The sequence below is a fragment of the Octopus sinensis genome, linkage group LG26, assembly GCF_006345805.1.
Source record: "Octopus sinensis linkage group LG26, ASM634580v1, whole genome shotgun sequence".
Lineage (NCBI taxonomy): Eukaryota > Metazoa > Mollusca > Cephalopoda > Octopoda > Octopodidae > Octopus > Octopus sinensis.
This window is the reverse complement of record NC_043022.1, coordinates 5,110,457-5,131,593: the sequence shown is the minus strand read 5'-3', so window position 1 is coordinate 5,131,593 and position 21,137 is coordinate 5,110,457. Positions and strand designations below refer to the sequence as shown.

Here is a 21,137-nt window from a genome sequence, read left to right as displayed (position 1 = left end):
TACACTCCATCAGACATCTACCATATTCTGAGCGCCTTGTTTCCCTGGGCATGGATTCACTGAAGCTCCAGCATCTGGCGACGGACGTGGTAAACGCCCACAAAGTTGTCAACCACCTCACCAATAACAACACTGAACACCTTTTTGATCTCCATGTGTCTAACACACGTGGACATGCCTACAAAGTCAGAAAACAGCACACCTCCTTCCATGACTTTCGGAAACATTTTTTCACGCTCAGAGTTGCTGAAGCATGGAATAAACTGCCTGCGTCAGTTGTTGACTGCCATGACACTGCATCCTTTAAGGCCCTCATGCTTTCCGAAATCCGTCGAAACTACACCTGATTATATATATATACACTTTAGATGAGTTGTAGTGCACCTGAGCACTGTACACAATGTTTATTATTATTATTTTATTATTAATGCTACCACTACATTCTCAAAATTTCATTCACACCACAAAATCCCTTTGAATGAACAGCACATGGAATCTACATCTCCACACTGTCCACTTGTAATACCAAAATATGAACTCCTGTCGGAATTTACATACAATGGACAAGAAGCATTTCTACCCATTCTACACACCACTTTCCTTGGATAATGAAACTGCAACTGTAACATCCTACATAGATTTTTATTTCCATTTTTATTCTCATATTTCCCTTTATACTTCTTATTTCCATCCTTTTCCAAAATAACTCTTTATATTGAACTCTACTATTTTCGTCTTTTTAACCACCTCACATCATCTCTGATGAAGGGATATCCCTAATATCCCAGAAACAGCTGTAAGACTACATCTTTATAAATGTCCTGAAAATTCCATACAGCCTTGACTCTGTTGTCTCATTTTATTTAACATGTATGTATATATATGTATAAAGGTATATATATATATATATAAATAAAGATATATATATATATATATATCTGTGTATATATATTTGATTAAAGAGAGAGATGGAAGATGGAAGATACGAGAATGTTTATTAATCACTACAACTGTTTCAACCCATCTAGCATCAATCCCAAATGGGTGGGATATTTAACAACTGGTTTAGGAGTATCTGATTGTGTAGATATGTCTCTTCAGGTGATTACAAGATATATCTCATTAAAATACCAACTGACCCACAAGATATCTTCTCGGTTTGTGTGAAACTGAATGTGCTCTACCAGTAAACTACCGGGTGTATACCATACAATTTATTATCTAATAATGTATACACATATAGGCACAGGAGTGGCTGTGTAGTAAGAAGCTTGTTTCCCAAACACATGGTTCCGGATTCAATCCCACTGCATGGCACCTTGGGTAAATGTCTCCTACTATAGCCTCAGGCCATCCAAAGCCTTGGGGGTGGATTTGGTAGACGGAAACTGAAAGAAGCCTGTTGTATATATATATATATGTGTGTGTATGTGTGTACTATATATGACACTGTTATTAGTGCACGACACTAAGGTGACACACACAGAAAGCTACATTATAAAACATATCAAATATATACATCAGCACTCAACAAGTGGCACAACAAACAACTGATATTCATCATCATCATCATCATCATCGTTTAACGTCCGTTCTCCATGCTAGCATGGGTTGGACTGTTCGACGGGGGATCTGGGAAGCCAGAAGGCTGCACCAGGCTCCAGTCTTATCTGGCAATGTTTCTACAGCTGGATGCCCTTCCTAACGCCAACCACTCCGTGAGTGTAGTGGGTGCTTTTTACGTGCCACCTGCACAGGTGCCAGGCGAGGCTGGCAACGGCCACGGTCGGATTGGTGTATTTTATGTGCCACCGGCACGGAAGCCAGTCGAGGCGGCGCTGGCATCGGCCACGAGTTGGATAGTGCTTTTTACGTACCACGAGATCAGGGATCCTGGCTGGTTCAATTCGATTTCGATTTCGCTTGCCCCAACATGTCTTCGCAAGCAAAGGGGGTTGGCATGGGTGCCTGTCGTACCAATATTGTAAAAGTGAATCTTTGATTAAACATTAAAATATAATGAAACCAAAAACAACAACAACAACAACAACAACAAAAAGACATTATAAATAAATGAACAACTAACAGAGGCTGTTTGATGTGTTATTACCAGACAGATGTGGTGAGCAAGAAATACATCTTGTCCAACACATCGACAACAGCTCCAACTGGAAATGCTTCAAGAGACATAATTAATCTTCCTGCCGCCGATATCACTTGACGACTAAACTTCAAAAGAGTTGCTTTTCGGTTTTCTTTTTTGTTTCTTGCTTTATTTGTTTATTTATTTATTCATTTATTGTAAAGTCTTTTTTTTTCCATTTATTCTTCAGAATTATTATTTGTTTATTGAGGGAGTTATTATCATTATTTGTCATATCATTTATCTTTGCTGTTTGCAGTAGCATCGTTGCCGTTGTAGCCATCATCACCATCATCGTTATCATTGTCATCGTCGTCATCATTATTGTCATTATTTTTATCAATGTTATCATCATCATCATCATTATCATTATCACTATCATCACCACAACTGCTGCTGCTGCTACCACTGCTATCACCATCGCCATCATCATCACCATCGCCATCATCACCACCAACACCACCTCCACAATCAACACCACCACCACAATAGACACCACCACCGCCACAACTACACCAATACTAACGCCACCACCACCACAACCATCTTGTTTCCCTATCCATTTTTATATCCCCTTCCTGCTATCACCATCGCCATCATCATCACCATTGCCATCATCACCACCGACATCCCCTCCACAATCAACACCACCACCACAATAGACACCACCACCACCACCGCCACAACTACACCAATACTAACGCCACCACCACCACCGCCGCTACAACTACAACTACACCAATACTAACGCCACCACCACCACCACCACCGCCACAACTACACCAATACTAACGCCACCACCACCACCGCTACAACTACACCAATACTAACGCCACCACCACCACCGCCACAACTACACCAATACTAACGCCACCACCACCACCGCTACAACTACACCAATACTAACGCCACCACCACCACCGCCACAACTACACCAATACTAACGCCACCACCACCACCGCCACAACTACACCAATACTAACACCACCACCACCACCACCATCTTGTCTCCCTATCCATTTTTATATCCCCTTCCATATCCTTAAACCTTTTATATATCCTTAATCTTTTCCATCCAAGAACCTTTAAAACATTTAAATCCATAAAATCTATTCACACAGAATTAAAACTCCTCATACCCCCCCCACTTTTTACTCTCTGATTTCTTATTCCATTTTATCTTCTTTTATTTCATTTCACCCACCCTCCTTTACCTTTCTAACCTCTCCTATTAACAGCAGTACCTCGTTATCTTACTATATATTTATGTGTGGAGGTGGGGGTGCTTTTTGTGTGTGTGTGTGTGTGTGTGTCTTTGTATGTGTGTGTATGTCATTGTATGTGTGTGTCTTTGTGTGTGTGTGTGCATGTGTGTGTATGCATGTGTGTGTGTGTGTATGTGTACATGCGCACATGCGTGTATCATCATTTAATGTCCGCTTTCCATGCTGGTTGGATGGTTTGACTGAGGACTGGAAATCCAGGAGGCTGCACCAGGCTCCAATCAGATCTGGCAAAGTTTCTACAGCTGGATGCCCTTCCTGACACCAACCACTCCAAGAGTGTAGTGGGTGCTTTTTATGTGCCACCAGCATGAGACCCAGTCAGGTGGCACTGGCATCGACCATACTCAAATGGTGCATTTTATGTGCCACCGGCATGGGAGCCAGTCAGGTGGCACTGGCATCGACCATACTCAAATGGTGTATTTTATGTGCCACCGGCATGGGAGCCAGTCAGGTGGCACTGGCATCGACCATACTCCAATGGTGCATTTTATGTGCCACTGGCACAGGAGCCAGCCAGGCAGCACTGATGTGCGTGCAAGTGTGCGTATGTTATAACTTTTGTTTACTGCTGTTGTAATGTTGTTGTCATTGTTGCTGTCGTGTAAACTTGACATTGGGCGACCACTTGTTAATAAATAACAGACAATGTTTTCTTCAGCTGATGCTAATTTCGATAAACATCAATTCCACTTCCTGCTACTCACCCCCACCCCACCCAACCCCACCCCATCTTCCCCGCCCCCACGCTCTGTCATAATAAAAGCTGCACCTCCTCGTCTCTACCACACCTCCACCTCTCCTCACTGCCAAGTTCTGCTGAAATGGAAATCGTATTGCAAGAACGGCAGCAAGAATTTCGATCTCTAGATTTGGAAAGTTGTGAAAAACTGTTCAAAAGTTTAAAAGTGAAGAATGGGGAGTGGGGGGAGGAGTAGAAGAAGAAGAAGAAGAAGAGGAGGAGGAGGAGGAGGAGAGAAAGAGGAGGGAAGGAGGAAGAGGAAGACAAAGAAGAAGATGATGATGATGTGAAACTGTTCAAAAGTTTAAAAGTGAAGAATGGGGAGTGGGGGGAGGAGTAGAAGAAGAAGTAGAAGAAGAGGAGGAGGAGGAGAGAAAGAGGAGGGAAGGAGGAGGAGGAAGACAAAGAAGAAGATGATGATGACGATGAGGATGATGACCAAGGAAAAGAGAAATAAAGAAGATGAACAAGATGAAGAGGAAAATCAACAGCAACAACAACAACAACAGCAAGGAGTGGAAGAAATCCAAATGATCGTTATAAATTTATGCAAATTATTTCCACCCCACCCATCACTGTGCCATTTCCTTTCAACATCTGAGTAGATTAAAAGCCACAGAGAAGAAAGACTCTATAATTTTGCGCTTATTTAGGTTGCGTGAGAGCAGCTAACAATGGTTTGATGTAAAGTAATACCAGAAAAAGAGAGAAGACAACCGAGGCCATGCCTCATCTTAACAACAACTCATTTTAGACGATTACTCGGCTTTTTAAAGTGATTATGACAAGTGCAAGCCACTTTCTGGAACTTGCTCTTGTAATTCCTCCAATGTATGTATATACCAGTATGTATATACCAGTGTGTGTTTGTGTGTGTATGCACACATATATATATGAATGTGTGTGTGTACGTATACATATACATATATTTACATACATATATGTATATAAGGTATGCTTATATTTGTTGATATACATTTACATACATACATACATATATATATACATATACATATATATATATAACATACTTTTATGAATATATATACGTATATACACACACAGAAACATGTATCTGTGTGTGTGTACATATATTCATATATATATATATATATTATATATATATATATATTATATATATATATGAATATATGTACACACACACACAGATACATGTTTCTGTGTGTGTATATATATATATATATATATATATCACACACACATATATATGTGTGTTTGTGTGTGTATCTTCTATTTACCAACTTATGTTCACACTTCTATGTGAGATATACACACACACATACCCTCACACACACACACATGTGGTATATAAAAGTTTGATTTTAACACAACTTATACATCACCAAATAGTTCCATTTTAGGCTATTTTACATAAAATAATTTTGAAGAGATGTTTGGAACGGGTAATGAAGAAAAGCAAACACTAGTATGATAAAACGAGAATAAAATGAAATTAAAAAAATAAAAGAAAATAGAATAAAGAAAAGCCATATAACGGTTGCAAAGGCCTGAGTGAGGATTGAACATGAACACATCTTTGTCATAGCATAGTTAATTTGGTGACATAATGTTTCTAGAAAGTTCGATGAAACAAATCTTAAGTGTTGTTTCAAATTTCCTGAACCATTTTCTTACTTGTGTACAATTGTGTGGTTATATTCGGTTATAACCTTTAACATATGTTATAAGAGCATTAGTGGTAGAAGAGTAATTGACAGACGCACAGACAGAAACAGACATATACAGAAATATATACATATATAGTTAAGTGAGATTCAGGTAAAAACCTCGTGGAAAGCCTTGCAAAGCTCATCCACAGTTATTGGCTAGCTGGTGTCATTATACCATAGAAATGCTTTTGCTACTGGATATACATCCAGACTTCCATACTATCCGTAGAATTTATGTAAATGATGAAAGACTAAAGTGGTGAAATGGTGAGAGTATGTCACGAGGGATTTCTTTAAACAATCACCTGAGGGAATGCATTTTATACCTGGGATGTAAGGTTATGACTGCATAATTTCTCACCTATGAACTACAGGTGCAAGAATGCTTTGAAACAGTTATAGCTGTATATAAAGGATATGAGGAGTTTTCCTCAAGATAACTCAGCCTAATAGGTATGCATTCTGAGTCCTCCAAAAGGTGTGCCACCAAAATTCCAGTTTGAACAGCAGTTGAAGTTGTGGTTATGTGATTGCCTTGCTGAAAATGGCTAGAAGTGGCTTCCCTTTGAGTCAGTAGGTGTAGGTGAAAATAGAGAGGGGGAAAGGCAAACAATTAGGCAAGATATGACTAGGACATTTAATTTAATCTGAGTTTAGCTTCACAACAAATGATAAGCAATAGCAAAAAATAGTCCATGACAGCTGTTTCTGGGATATCCCAGCTATTGAAGCAACATGATATGAAATGTTTTGCTCAAGAACACAATGCATCATCCAGTCTAAGAATTGAACCCATGATCTAGCAATCATTAGTGCAACTCCCTAACCACCAGGCCACATATATAATATATTCTTTTATATGTTTCAGCCTGAAGGCTGCGGCCATGCTGGGGCACCATAATATATATATAACAATTGGGGAAAAACAAGAAGAAAAGGGAGAAGAAATGGATGTGATTAATAATTTATTTGTATCTTACAAAAAGATGAAAGATTCTTTTAAAAAGCATTACAGCACAAATAAACTGATTACAGGTGGAAAAGCTCAAAAAAAAAAAAAGTAATCTACATATATGTTTCAGTCCTATCCCCCAGTTGATCAGAATTTCCAAGCATTTCGTTAAATGCTAAGGAAGGTACCATATTCTAACTACATGGTGGTAGGACATGCATAAGATCTGGTCATCAAATGTAAGTAGAGACTTCAAACTTGAAATATTCAAAGCCACAGTTGAACCAATTCTACTATATGGCTCAGAAACCTGGACGTTATCAAAGAAGCTTGAGAGGCGGTTGGATGGAACCTACACTCGCCTCCTTATGAGAGTTCAAAATCTCTCGTGGAAGCGCCATCCAACCAAAATGCATATATATGGGAAACTACCACCTGTGTCATCTCTTGTGAAAGGTAGGAGAGTCCAGTTTGCTGGACATTGTTGTAGAGCTGAAAAAGAAGTAATTTCTACTCTTCTCCTCTGGAAGCCATCTACTTGCAATACCAGAGGGCGCACACTCTCCTACCCTGATGTAATCTCCAGGGATACAGGCATACAGCAACAGGACCTCCGTAATGCCATGATGGACAGTGAAGTCTGGCGTAGCATGGTAAATTCCATTGTCTCGACCACGGTCGAACAATGATGATAATGATGGTAGGACTTCTTTGGGGTTACTATAGAGCGAATGGAACTTAGGTAATCAGTTTTCTTTTGTAACATACAAATAAATTATTAATTACGCCAGTGCTGCTGGACTGGTCCTGTGCAGGTGGCACGTAAAAAACACCATTTGAGTGTGGCAATTGCCAGTACCGCCTGACTGGCCCTCATGCCAGTAGCACATAAAATCACCCACTACACTCTCGGAGTGGTTAGCATTAGGAAGGGCATCCAGCTGTAGAAACTCTGCCAGATCAGATTGGAACCTGGTGCAGCCAAATGGTTCACCAGTCCTCAGTCAAATCGTCCAACCCATGCCAGCATGGAAAGCAGAGGTGAACCGATGATGATGATGATGATGATCCATTTCTTCTCCATTTTCTTCTTATTTTCAATAATCCCTAACATATACCAATGACTCTAACATTATATGATACGGATTAAACCAGTGGAATACCTTGGATTATATAATCCCTAATGAGGATATAACTTCCTCAAATTAACTGTATATATATATATATAATATAATATATATAATATTCTCCAACTGTGATTATGTATATCAGAAAAAATATATATAGGCGCAGGAGTGGCTGTGTGGTAAGTAGTTTGCTTACCAACCACATGGTTCCGGGTTCAGTCCCACTGCGTGGCACCTTGAGCAAGTGTCTTCTGCTAATGCTTTGTGAGTGGATTTGGTAAACGGAAACTGAAAGAAGCCTGTCGTATATATGTATATATATATATATATATGTTTGTGTGTGTATATGTTTGTGTGTCTGTGTTTGTCCCCCCAACATCGCTTGACAACCGATGCTGGTGTGTTTACGTTCCCGTAACTTAACGGTTCGGCAAAAGAGACCGATAGAATAAGTACTGGGCTTACAAAGAATAAGTCCCGGGTTCGATTTGCTCGACTAAAGGCAGTGCTCCAGCATGGCCACAGTCAAATGACTGAAACAAGTGTAAAAGAGTATATAAGTCGAAACAATTTGTTGGCCTTTTATTGTTTTAATAATCATTTATGTAATATTAGGTTATATCATATATTATATTCATAGTATTTAATGTAATATTGTAATATAAATAAATTATTAAATGTCAATAGAATATCTCTATATTTATCTTTATATGTGTGTGTGTGTGTGTGTGTGCATATATATGAATGGAATGGAAGCACTCCGTCGGTTACGACGACGAGGGTTCCGGTTGATCCGATCAACGGAACAGCCTGCTCGTGAAATTAACGTGTAAGTGGCTGAGCACTCCACAGACACGTGTACCCTTAACGTAGTTCTCGGGGATATTCAGCGTGACACAGAGAGTGACAAGGCCGGCCCTTTGAAATACAGGTACAACAGAAACAGGAAGTAAGAGTGAGAGAAAGTTGTGGCGAAAGAGTACAGCAGGGATCACCACCATCCCCTGCCGGAGCCTTGTGGAGCTTTAGGTGTTTTCGCTCAATAAACACTCACAACGCCCGGTCTGGGAATCGAAACCGCGATCCTACGACCGCGAGTCCGCTGCTCTAACCACTGGGCCATTGCGCCTCCGTGCATATATATATATATATATATATATATATGAATTACAGGTACAACTCATTTTTGCCAGCTGAGTAGACGGGAACAATGGGAAATAAAGTGCCTTGCTCAAGGACATAATGCACCGCCGGGAATCGAACTCACAACCCTATGATCATGAGCCAAACACCTTAACCACTAAGCCACGTGCCTTCACATTTTGTGTCATGCTGAATCTCCCAGAGAAATATGTAAAGGGTACATGTGTCTGCAGGGTGCTCAGTCACTTACAAGTTGATCTCACGAGCAACCTGTTCTGTTGATCAGATCAACTAGAAACCTCATCGTCGTAAGCGACGCAGTGCCAGTTATATATATATAATATATATATATATATATATATATAAGTTCAGCAAAAATTTAGATTCAAATGAATATGGTACTTAATTTAGATGCACCAGAATTTTGTATGGTGTTATCCATACATATATCCATATATATATAAAATCAAAATAAGCAACAAGAATGACTCCGGTAATTTGGTACGATCGTTTCATACTACATCATTTTATTAAATGTTGTAAGTATTACAATAGATTTAAGATGCTGAGTACTCATCAGCCAATTATAGAGGTTTTCCATTAAGGAAGGAGGGACTCCACTACCTCAAATGGTCTTAAAATTCAAATCCACATCTTTGTCTATATATCTACCTTCTCTATAATGTTGCCACTTGATTTGAAAATTTTTGTATTGATGGAAAACCTCTATAATTGGCTGATGAGTACTCAGCATCTTTAAATCTGTTGTAATACTTACAACATTTAATAAAATGATGTAGTATGAAACAATCGTACCAAATTACCGGAGTCATTCTTGTTGCTTATTTTGATTTTATATATATATATATATATATGGAGAGATAGAGAGAGAAAAAGTGAGAGAGAGAGAGAGAGTCTGAGTATAAATCCTTCATGGGTAGAAAGAGTTGAGGAAATAAAAGCACTATCTTCACTCAGATTTGAACCTAAGTGCTGAGTCTCGCTTGATACAATATACAAGTAGTCCTAAACACAAATAAGAAGACACAACAACAACAATAACAGCCACCCAGGGCATTCTTCTATGAGATTACTGGGAAGAACTAATCCTTTTAAAGACAACTGACAATGGCTGCTTGTTCTGGAAGGGATTACTAGTGTTTGTTAAACAATCACTATTGAGGTTTTAATGCTGAAGAAAACCTTCTTCAACTGTTTTGATAACAAATTTCCTCAATTTGTCTTTCTAAAGTAATTGTTAAACGCTTTTGTTTATATAATTATTCCATAGGATTATTTAATAAAGCAGGATACAATGGAAAAGACCAGAAGAAAATTTCAAGGAGACTATATATTTCATTCATCATCTACTTATTGTTTTTCTTAGACTTATTGTCTACTTATTGTTTTTCTAAGATAACCAGATTTGATTCCCTTTAAAAGGAAGAATAATTTGCCTTTAGGAGTAGCTGCTGTTATCCTCCCTTCACAAATCAGATTAGTTAGTATACAATCTCTTTGATATCAGAGACGTCCAGTAGTTTTGAAATCTAATGAATCAGTATCGTTGTTTCTTAACATTCCCAGGATGAAATGAGAGAGCAGTAGCAGTTACAGAGATTCAATGTCAAGCTGGACAGGACACACCATACAGGACTGAACTCGTGACAGACTAGCATCTATGGTTATTAACAACCCTTGTTATTACTTGCTAGCAAGGACACAGTATTTCAGCTGCCAGGAATGTATTTGATATGTGAATTGCTCAATCCAATAGTGGATATTTAAGCAATCTGTTCTTGGATAGTTAATGGGTTGGATGTGGTGCTGATGAAAGATTAATAATTCCTAAAATGTGCATATACATCCATTTTATTCTTTTTATTCTTTTACTTGTTTCAGTCATTTGACTGTGGCCATGCTGGAGCACCGCCTTAAAGGGTTTTAATCAAACAAATCGACCCCCCACAATTTATTCTTTGCAAACCTAGTACTTATTCTGTAGGTACCTTTTGCCAAACTGCTACATGGACATAAACACACCAACATCAATTGAGTGATGGTGGGGAACAAACACAGACACACACACAACATATATATATAAATATATATATATATATATATAATATATATATATATATATATATATATATATTATCCAGCCTCGTCTGGCACCTGTGTCGGTGGCACATAAAAAACACCATCCGAGCGTGGCCGTTTGTCAGCCTCGTCTGGCACCTGTGTCGGTGGCACATAAATCACCCACTACACTCTCGGAGTGGTTGGCGTTAGGAAGGGCATCCAGCTGTAGAAACACTGCCAGATCTGACTGGACTGGTGCAGCTTTCGGGCTCCCCAGACCCCAGTTGACCCGTCCAACCATGCTAGCATGGAAAGCGGACGTTAAATGATGATGATGATGATGATGATGATGATGATATATATATATATATATATATGATGAGCTTCTTTCAGGTTCCATCTACTATTCAACCCAAGGCTATAGTAGAAGACACGTGCCCGTGGTGCCACGCAGTGGGACTGAACCGAGAACCATATGGTTGAGATGCAAGCTTCTTTACTTTCTGATATTGGCCATGAAGGCCTTACATAGAGGGGACAGCACAAGGTGGGGACAACAAAACAAAATGAATGGGAAAGATGAATTGAATATAATGAAAAAATGGAATGAAGCCCTCCACCCCTCCAAGAGACTTCAATGAACCTGTTAATACAACCTTTTTTTGTTTTTTGACCATTAATTTATACTAACATTGATAATACCTTTGTAATAGCTGTAGAAACCATGCCACAACAAACAACTGGCGTCTGGACAGCTTCCTGCTAGCCAACTCCTCACGGAGTTGAGGACGAAATAGAAGGGGGTATAGCTACACATGGGGTAGAAGATAACTGGGCGCTTCTAAGGGACAACCTGCTGAAAGCCACTGACCAGATCTGTGGCTGGTGCAAAGTCCCCTCAAGACCCAAAATAACGTGGTGGTGGAACAATATTGTCGACAGGGCTTTAGACAAAAGAAACAGGCTTGGAAGGACTGGAAGAATGGTGGTAGCAGGGAAGTGTATCAGACTGCAAGAAGGGAAGCTAGGAGGCAGGTGTATTTAGCCAGAGGGGAAGCAGATAAGTGAGGATGTCAAACCATCCAACCCATGCCAGCATGGAAAGTGGATGCTAGATATGGAATCCTGCAGAAAACAAGACTCCAAACAGCACAGTAAATCCTAGCATCACTCATGAAATTTGGCAAAGTATTTAGTTCTTAGATGTTCTTAAGGAAAGTAGACATTGATAAGAGTTCTTTTATGATTACGGGTAAGTTCATCATCATCATCATCATCATCATCATCGTTTAACGTCCGTTTTCCGCGCTAGCACGGGTTGGACGGTTCGACCGGGGTCTGGGGAGCCAGGGGCTGCTCCAGGCTCCAGTCTGATCTGGCAGTGTTTCTACAGCTGGATGCCCTTCCTAACGCCAACCACTCCGCGAGTGTAGTGGGTGCTTTTTTACGTGCCACCTGCACAGGTGCCAGAGGGGTCTGGCATCGGCCACGTTCGGATAGTGCTTTTTATGTGCCACTGGCACAGAAGCCAGTCGAGGCGGTGCTGGCATCGGCCACGTTCATCATCATCAATTCACCATGAAGAACATTCACTGCGACGAAAGTTTTCCAAGGAAATATATCCATAGTATCTCACCATAGGCACAAGAGTGGCTGTGTAGGAAGAAGTTTGCTTCCCAACCACATGGCTCTGAGTTCAGTCCCACTGCATGGCACCTTGGGCAAGTGTCTCCTACCACAGCCTCGGGCCAACCAAAGCCTTGTGAGTGGATTTGGTAGATGGAAACTGAAAGAAGCCCATCGTATATATATATATATATATATGTGTGTTTCTTTATTGCCCACAAGGGGCTTAACATAGAGGGGACAAACAAGGACAGACAAACGGATTAAGTCTATTACATCGACCCCAGTGTGTAACTGGTACTTAATTTATCGACCCCAAAAGGATGAAAGGCAAAGTCGACCTCGGCGGAATTTGAACTCAGAAAGCAACAACAGACGCAATACCGCTAAGCATTTCACCCGGTGTGCAAACGTTTCTGCCAGCTCGCTGGCATATATATATATATATATATATATATATATGTGTGTATGTATGTGTGTGTGTGTGCATGCATGCATGGATTTATGTGTGTATGTATGTATGTCACCATTGCTTGACAACCAATGTTGGGGTATTTACATCCCCATAACCCAGCAGTTTCGCAAAAGAGACCAATAGAATAAGTACTTGGCTTACAAAGAATAAGACTTGGGGGTCAATGTGTTTGACTATAGGCCGTGCTCCAGCATGGCTACAGTCTAAATGATTGAAACAAGTGGAAGAATAAACGAGTAGATGAATAATAATTAAAAATGGTGAACTTACCAGACATGTTCTGTAACAGATAGAATAATATTTTTGTGTTTGTTTTGCAAGATTCCTGATGTGAAATCGTGTATTGAAACAAATATTGTTATATTCTTTTTTATTCTTTTATTTGTTTCAGTCATTTGACTGCGGCCATACTAGAGCACCGCCTTTAGTTGAGCAACTCGACCCAGGGACTTATTGCTTTGTAAGCCCAGTACTTATTCTATCGGTCTCTTTTGCCGAACCGCTAAGTAACGGGGACGTAAACACACCAGCATCGGTTGTCAAGCAATGCTAGGGGGACAAACACAGACACACAAACACGCACACACACATATATATATATATATACATATATACGACAGGCTTCTTTCAGTTTCCGTCTACCAAATCCACTCACAAGGCATTGGTCGGCCCGGGGCTATAGCAGAAGACACTTGCCCAAGATGCCACGCAGTGGGACTGAACCCAGAACCATGTGGCTGGTCAGCAAGCTACTTACCACACAGCCACTCCTGCGCCTATAGTTTGGGATGATGGTAATTTTTTTGTTTTTAATTTTTTACCAAATAAACACACACAGGATATATTTTGTTATTGTTCTTGTTATGTCCTTTGTCTTAAATCTTTCATCATCAACTTTCCATCCGACGTTCTAAACAGGCTGAGACACATGGGATGGAGAGTTGCTGAAGAGGTCACAGGTATGTGGCAAAAAATTTCCAGAAAACAGACACAAAAATACGAACAATAATAAAGCTGAAGTGAAGAATTAATATATAATACATGCATTTATTTGGTAGGAAAAAAATGACCATCCTGAAAGATAACTATATTTCCTTCTTCAATAAGGCACATTGGAGTCAAAATGGTGAGCATTTTTCTGATGGGTTTTATAAACCAATTTACAGTCACTCAAAGTGTGTGTTCCTGACATTTGTTCAGAAGATTTTGACATTAGACATAATTTCTGACAGATTAGACATAATTTCTGACAGATTAAAAATATATTCTGAGGCCGCTATAAACAACTTTGGTCCCAGCATTTGATGGAATTGGTAATTATTGCCAAGTAATTGTCTGGCAATAGACATATCTTCATAACCACCCTCTCAGCTGCCCAACACCATAATTGGCAGAATATTAGACTTCATCATTGTTGTCATCATCATCATCATTTTCTTCTTCTTCATCTTCTCCTCCTCTTCCATTGTCATCGTATTTGTCATCTTCTCCTTCTCTCCCTTCATCATCATCATCGTCGTCGTCATCATAATCTTCTTCTTCTCCTGCCTTCTTTCCATTATTATTATTATTGTTGTTGTTGTTGTTACTGTTATTGCCACCCACCACCCACTCCTACATCATCTTTGGACAATAAAAAAAAGAACGGTGCAGTTGTCATGATGCAGAGGAATGGTAGAAACACAAAACTGGAATAGCAGCAAAATCTCAAAGTCGGTATTCCACAATCTTGGTCTAAAACAACGATAAACTTGCTGCCATTGTCTCAATAATTTAATGGAAACAACAACAACAACAACAACAACAAGTGGTAGTAAAAGACGGCCCAGCGTACCCAAAAGAGTCTTAAGAATTTCATGAGGAAAGAATATTTTTTTGGCCAAATCAGCTTCATTAATAAAAGCAACAAATTGCGTCTGCAAGAAAACCCATTTCTTGTGCAACACAAAGACACTGCCTCCCAGGCAGGTTCACATTACCGAAGAAGCAGGATAAATTAATTTCAGTTAAATTTTATTTCCATAGAATGTCTTTTGTTCCTGCATTGTTATAGAGTTTCAGTTTGGGAAGCATTAAATAAAAACTAATCCCACAAGCCACACGACTCCATTCTGCGACCAATTCTTTGTTTACAGTCACTGGGAGACATTCTTGTTTCCATGTAATGGTAACTTTTACAATCATCTGCTGGGTGTTATATTTTGAGATTATAATTACAGGTCGTTGTCTATAATCTGTGAATATTATTGTTGTAAACTGGACATAAATTTGAGGGTTTGTAAGTCGTTCATACAGGAAAAGAGCATTAACAGCAGCAACAACAATGGCCAATATTCAGCTGTCATGAATTTTATGAATAACTAAACAATTAAATGATATTTATGCAATGTGGTGACTATTTTACAGTTAATAAAGCATTCCGTTAAATGATAGACTGTTGTAGGTAATAACTGATGGAATATAGATTAATAATAGATGAAATTTCAGTAAGTGTCAGAGGACAATGGTTGAGGACAGAAAAGCAAAATAAACACATGCTTAGGGCATGAAGGGAAGGAAGGCACCAGAGAAATGACAAATGGTTTATGGCACAAAATCATTTTAAATTTGCTAAAATAAACATTGTGGGGTGTGACTTTCTAAATGTAGACATTGCTTACTATTACTATTTTACTATTTTATTTGTTTCAGTCATTTGACTGCGGCCATGCTGGAGCACCACCTTTAGTCAATCAAATCGACCCCGGGACTTATTCTTTGGAAGCCCAGTACTTATTCTATTGGTCTCTTTTGCTGAACCGCTAAGTGACGGGGACATAAACACACCAGCATCGGTTGTCAAGCAATGCTAGGGGGACAAATACAGACACACACACATATATATATATATATATATATATACGACAGACTTCTTTCAGTTTCTGTCTACCAAATCCACTCACAAGGCATTGGTCGGCCCGGGGCTCTAGCAGAAGACACTTGCCCAAGATGCCATGCAGTGGGACTGAACCCGCAACCATGTGGTTGGTTAGCAAGCTACTTACCACACAGCCACTCCTGCGCCCTTGTATATTTGTAACATTTTGTATATTTGTCACAAATAGCTCGGCTGAGCATTCATTTTCTCAGTTGAATCATCATCATCATCATCATTTAACATCTGCTTTCCATGCTGGCATGGGTTGGACGGTTTGATTGAGGACTGGCAAGCCAGGAAGCTGCACCATGCTCCAATCTGATCAGGCAAAGTTTCTACAGCTGGATGCTCTTCCTAACGCCAACCACTCTGAGAGTGTAGTGGGTGCTTTTTACGTGCCGCCAGCACAGGGACCAAACAGTACTGGCACCAACTACATTTGGATGGTGCTTTTTATGTGCCAGCAGCACAGGGAGCCAGTCAGTCATCACTAGCATCGACCCACATTCAAATGGTGCTTATTACGAGTGTGCTGAAGTATATTAAAAATCCCATCAGAACACCTATGCAACCAGACAGGTTAAATATAGAAGTAGATGTGTTTTGTAAGATTAATCATAAGGATCTGATCAAAGACTTTGCAATTAACGAAAAGGTAGGAGAAAACTTTTCAAATACCCCATCTTTTGGCTAACAACCTATGCGACTAACAACCACAAAAAAATAATTAAGTAAAAAATTGATTTTCAGACTTGGGCAGCTGCACATATGATAACTATGACAGCATCTAGTAACACGGGCCTCCCTCAGACTAAGGCATCCACTGCCAGCCACTGTCTCTCATCCAGTTGCTTTCAAGTATCACTTAGGTTTGAATGTAAATAGTGTTGAAAAATATAAATCCGACATATGAACAGGTCGACTTACGACCCGTCAGTTGAAACGGAACTCAGTTGCAAGTCAAGAAGGAGGTGTGTAAATAATGTGGAAGTAAATGCAAATAAACATTATTTTCCATCTTTCTGTTAGTTTTACTCTCTTTTACTCTTTTACTTGTTTCAGTCATTTGACTGTGGCCATGCTGGAGCACCACCCTCAGTCGAGCAAATCGACCCCGGGACTTATTCATTGTAAGCCCAGTACTTATTCTATCGGTCTCTTTTGCCGAACCGCTAAGTGACGGGGACGTAAACACACCAGCATCGGTTGTCAAGCAATGCTAGGGGGACAAACACACACACATACACACATATACATATATATACATATATACGACAGGCTTCTTTCAGTTTCCGTCTACCAAATCCACTCACAAGGCATTGGTCGGCCCGGGGCTATAGTAGAAGACACTTGCCCAAGATGCCACGCAGTGGGACTGAACCCGGAACCATGTGGTTGGTTAGCAAGCTACTTACCACACAGCCACTCCTGCGCCTATATGGATATATAGATATATAAAGAGAAAGAGAGTAAGAGCGAGGGGTAGACTGATAAATGGATAGGCAGATAGATAGATAGATAGATAGATAGATAGATAGATAGATAGATAGATAGACAGACAGACAGACAGACAGATAGATAGATAGATGGATGGATGGATGGATGGATAGATAGATAGATAAGTAGATAGATAGATAGATAGATAGATAGATAGATAGATAGATAGATAGACAGACAGACAGACAGACAGATAGATAGATAGATAGATAGATAGATGGATGGATGGATGGTTAGATAGATAGATAGATATAGATAGATAGATCGGGAAAGAGAGAGAGAGACAGACAGACAGACAGACATTTCCAGAGTTCTGCAACTACATCCCATAAAGATCTGACAATAGAATTAAATTTTTTTGTTTTTCCCAAGAATTTTGACAGATTTGATGAAATGTGGAAATCCAAAACAGCGATAATGGTGACAACAACACTGACTGGGTGACATTTTGGAAAGAGCTCTCTTGAGGAATCTGGATTAGAGAAGGTCAGCAGAAAGGACTGGGAATTGGTGGGTTTCAAAGAACTTTCTGTTGAGTACTGGGTGGGGTGGAGGTGGAGGCAGTGGTGGTGGTGATGTTGCGGGGGGGGGGGGGGGCAGCAGTGATGTGTGTGGGGGGGGGTTGTGGTGACCGCAGTTGTGGTAGGGGTATTGGTGGTGGTGGGGGCTGATGGTTGTTGTGAAGAGAGAGAGAGAGAGAGAGAAATAGATAGAAAGAGAGATAAAGGAAGAAGACAGAGAGAGAGAGAGGGAGAGAAAGAGGAGAGAAACAGAGACGGGGAGAAAGGAAGAGAAAGGGTAACAGGGAGAGAGAGAAGGGGAAAAGACAGGAGTGGAGGTGATGGTGTTGCTGTTGGTGGTTGGTGGTGGTGATGATGTCAGGTGTCATGGAGGTGGTGGTAGTAGTGGCGATAATGGTGGTGGGGAGGTGGGGTGAGGAGTGGTGATGGTGGTGGTGGTGATGGTTGGGGTGATGTTGTAGTTGTTGTTGCGGTTGGTGGTGGTAGTGGTGGTGGTGAGAGGGATGAGGAGTGATGGGGAGGAGTGGTGATGATGATGGTGGTGGTGGTGGCAGCAGTTCTGGTGGTTGTGATGTAGGGGTTGTGGTGAGGTGATGGCATTGCTGTTGGTGGTGGTGAGGTGGGGTGAGGAGTGGTGATGTTGGTGGTGGTGATGGTTGGGGTGATGTTGTAGTAGTTGTTGTGGTTGGTGGTGGTAGTGGTGGTGGTGAGAGGGATGAGGAGTGATGGAAAGGAGTGGGGATGATGGTGGTGGTGGTGGCAGTAGTTATGGTGGTCATGGTGTAGGGGTGTAGGGGTGGTGGTGATGATGTCAGGTGTCATGGAGGTGTGGTGATGGTTGGGGTGATGTTGTAGTTGTTGTTGCGGTTGGTGGTGGTAGTGGTGGTGATGAGAGGGATGAGGAGTGATGGAGAGGAGTGGTGATGATGGTGGTGGTGGCAGCAGTTCTGGTGGTTGTGATGTAGGGGTTGTGGTGAGGTGATGGCGTTGCTGTTGGTGGTGATGAGGTGGGGAGGGGTGGCGATGGTGTCAGAGGTGTCGTCGTGGTGGTGGTGGTGGTGGTATTAGCATTGTTGTTGCTGTTGTTGCTTAGCTCAGGTCAATCCTGATCACGCAGACCTATGATAAAAGCTCTTCCATCCATGCCCATCCCATCTTCTTTCCAGACATAACAGTGTTTAGGACAGCATCAGTTCATACATCCTTTCCTGTTTCTCTTAACACTAAAGCATAACTTCAGGGATATTACTCTACCATTTCTAGCAGATCAATCAAACATACAGAGGCTCCAGCATTGGCACATCCTTCCTGATTGATTGGTTATCAGTAACAATCTTGAAATTTGTCTTTTAAATTCGCTCATAACACATTCATATATATTTTTCCTACCTTTAATTTGTTTTAGTCATTAGACTGTGGCCATGCTGGGGCACCGCCTTGAAGAATTTTTAGTCTATTGGTGTCTTAGGGCTGAACTGCTAAGTTACTGGGATGTAAACAAACCAACCACTGTCAGTGTGTTTACAATAGTGGAAACAAACATAGACACAAAGACACACGCACACATATATATATGACAGGTTTCTATCAGTTTCTGCCCAACAACCCACACACAAGGATTTGGTCATCTCAAGGCTATAGTAGATGACACTTGCTCAAGGTGCCATTCAGTGAGACTGAATCCGGAACTATGTGGTTGGAAGCAAGCTTCTTACCACACAGTCACTTCTGCACTTACGTGTGTATATATATATAAGACCTGGGATGATGTGGTGAAGCACAACCATTGAACGTTGGGCCTCACTGAGGCAATGATGAGTGACCGAGACCTTTGGAGATATGCTGTGCTTGAGAAGACCCGGCAAGCTAAGTGAGACCATAACCATGGCCTATGCCAGTGTAGCATAACCGGCCCATTTAAGAGGACCCTTCAATCACTGGGCAATAAACTGTGTTTGAGATCTGTTGAGTCAAGTGAAATCATTGTTGTGGTTGATGCCAGTACCACCTGACTGGCCCTCATTCTGGTAGCACATAAAAAGCACCCACTACACTCTTGGAGTGGTTGGCATTAGGAAGGGCATCCAGCTGTAAACACCATGCCAGATCGGATTGGAGTTGGTACAGTCTTCTGGCTTGCCAGTCCTAGTCAAACCATCCAACCCATGCCAGCATGGAAAGCAGACGTTAAACAATGATGATGATGATGATGATGATGAAATATATATGTTTGTGAAGTATATTTGCCACTTAAGTGTGGCTAACCACTAAGGGTAGATGCTACTGTAGCTTGTAGCCCCAGGAGAACATCTCCAGCTGGCTATTGACAAACTTTCTGTGCCTTATAATATAATGAAATTATTGTATACAGTGCTCAGGTGCACCACAACTTGTCAGAAAGTGCATATAAAGTACATGCAGTAATGTAGAAATGTCTGGAAAGTGAACAATGTATGAGTCAGATACATGCTTGTGTGTGTATGGAGGGGAGAAAATCAAGTATAGTGTTGGCGAATCTCAGGAAGCATGGACGTTTTGAAGGATGCAGTGCTCCGACAACTAACATTGTCATTATTTGCAAAGGGAAGCCATTCTTCCCATCGTCGACCTGACGTGATATGCACGGATCCAAGTTTCTGGGTATTTACTCGTCGTCAGCACACGACAATCACCGGTTTTTGGTGCAAAGGGGTCCCAATGCAAATACATATATCCTTTTTCCAGTGACAAAAAGTCATTGATCTCGAAAAAGTGTAAAACAAGCAATAATAAATCTCTGAATGAGGTATAAACAGAAGCTGCACAACAATGTGAAGTATATTTGCCACATAAATGTGGCTAACCACTAAGAGTGGATGCTACTGTAGCTTGTAGCCCCAGGAAGACATCTCCAGCTGGCTATTGACACTTTCTGTGCCCTCTTCCATCAGGAAAA

At 40.7% G+C, this 21,137-nt stretch overlaps 1 long non-coding RNA gene across 1 annotated transcript; it reads left to right on the top strand.

Annotated features, from left to right (window-relative positions):
- The first annotated feature begins 5,940 nt into the window (after positions 1-5,940).
- Positions 5,941-20,624, top strand: LOC118767989. The gene is made up of 3 exons (XR_005003910.1): positions 5,941-6,025; positions 7,150-7,154; positions 20,615-20,624. It is a non-coding gene; the product is annotated as an uncharacterized LOC118767989 (long non-coding RNA).
- Positions 20,625-21,137: the final 513 nt, after the last annotated feature.